The 1,378-nt window shown below is 38.5% G+C and overlaps 1 non-coding gene across 1 annotated transcript; it reads right to left on the bottom strand.

Moving 5' to 3' along the window:
- Positions 1-272: 272 nt before the first annotated feature.
- On the bottom strand, positions 273-346 carry TRNAW-CCA. Its single transcript has one exon. It is a non-coding gene; the product is annotated as a tRNA-Trp (tRNA).
- Between the last annotated feature and the right edge of the window lie 1,032 nt (positions 347-1,378).

The raw sequence follows: 1,378 nt of genomic DNA, 5'->3' as shown, positions 1-1,378 counted from the left end.
TAGCTATTACCTCTTTTTTTCTCCTTTTCAAATAATTGAAATGATTGAAAATTTTCTATTTGGAATCGTGTTAGGTCTAATTCTTATTACTTTTTGGCTGGATTATTCATAATTGCTACAATACAAACGCGGTGATCAGTTGTACCTTTGATTAATTCAAATCTCTTTTTTATTTGCTTCCTCATTTCCTTAATCCGTAGGAGGTCAAATTCAGGTTGCTCTTCAAGTTAGTGAAGTTATTTCATTGTAATTAGACCTAACAAGAATGGAATCACACTCTGTAGGATTTGAACCTACAACATCGGGTTTTGGAGACCCATGTTCTACCGAACTGAACTAAGAACGCTCTCTTATCACAGTAGATATGACTGTAAAGTAAAGAAAGAGGATGATTTTTGTACCCTTAATACACCGGATGTATATAGTCTCATAAAATGAAAATATGTACATCCAATTTGAATCCATCTCAATGGATCCTTCGTTACTGCCCAGAGGAGAAGAATAGGTAGGGATGACAGGATTGGAAATCGTGAAATTTTGACCCACGCTACTAAGCTACACTACATCCTGGTCTACAATGTGTCACTGTAGAGAATCCCTGTCCTCTTTTCCTCCACATCGTTATTTCCTCCATCGATATAAAATTTCTGAAGCCATTTTTACTTTTTTTTTTAATTTATATACTCATCATCATCCCACCACTCCTGTCAACACTGACTTACTTATGAGCAAAAAGGGTTCTAAATAATAAGCCCTTTGAAGAAGCGAAGTGAGCCTAGAGTAGCAGCCTATGAATTTTAGGTCCCTTTGGTATGTTATTAGTCAAGCGCTAGCGCCCCTATAGAGTCTCTTTTTCTGCTATCAATGAAACCAAAAGAAAGACAAAAGAAAAACCAGTACCTTTTGTGTAGATCGAGACTTGTAGCTTGATTCTTTACTCTTTCCATTTGGTCAGGCGGGTTCACTCTTTGCCATTAATAGGTAGGGCTAGTTCCTTCCCTGAGGATAGATAGAAGCTAAGGTGCAAACTCCTATCAGACAGAGGACATCGATTCATCTTGCTAGCTATCGAAACCTTTTCTAGATGGGTAAAAGTGCTTTCTCTTAAAGAGATGAAAGCTTCAAGCCAATCGGTCGGGTAAGCAAATGGCATGGATGAGTGAACTCAATGCTAGAAGGCTGCCATATAAGTAGAGCCTTTCAAAGAATTGTTGAAGCTGTCTGGTATCTACGTAGGACCTCTTGTGAACTCTTCCAAATTAGAAAAGCCAAGCAGTGCAGCTCCTACTCCTTAAAGGCAAAAGGAATGGAGCGATTGTTCCAATCAGAGAAGCCTACCCCAACTGTGGATCAGAAGTTCATCTAAGCATGACTTTAT

The sequence above is a fragment of the Olea europaea genome, unplaced genomic scaffold, assembly GCF_002742605.1.
Source record: "Olea europaea var. sylvestris unplaced genomic scaffold, O_europaea_v1 scaffold5728, whole genome shotgun sequence".
NCBI lineage: Eukaryota > Viridiplantae > Streptophyta > Magnoliopsida > Lamiales > Oleaceae > Olea > Olea europaea.
Note: the sequence above shows the minus strand (reverse complement) of the source record. Positions and strands in the feature narration are given on the sequence as shown.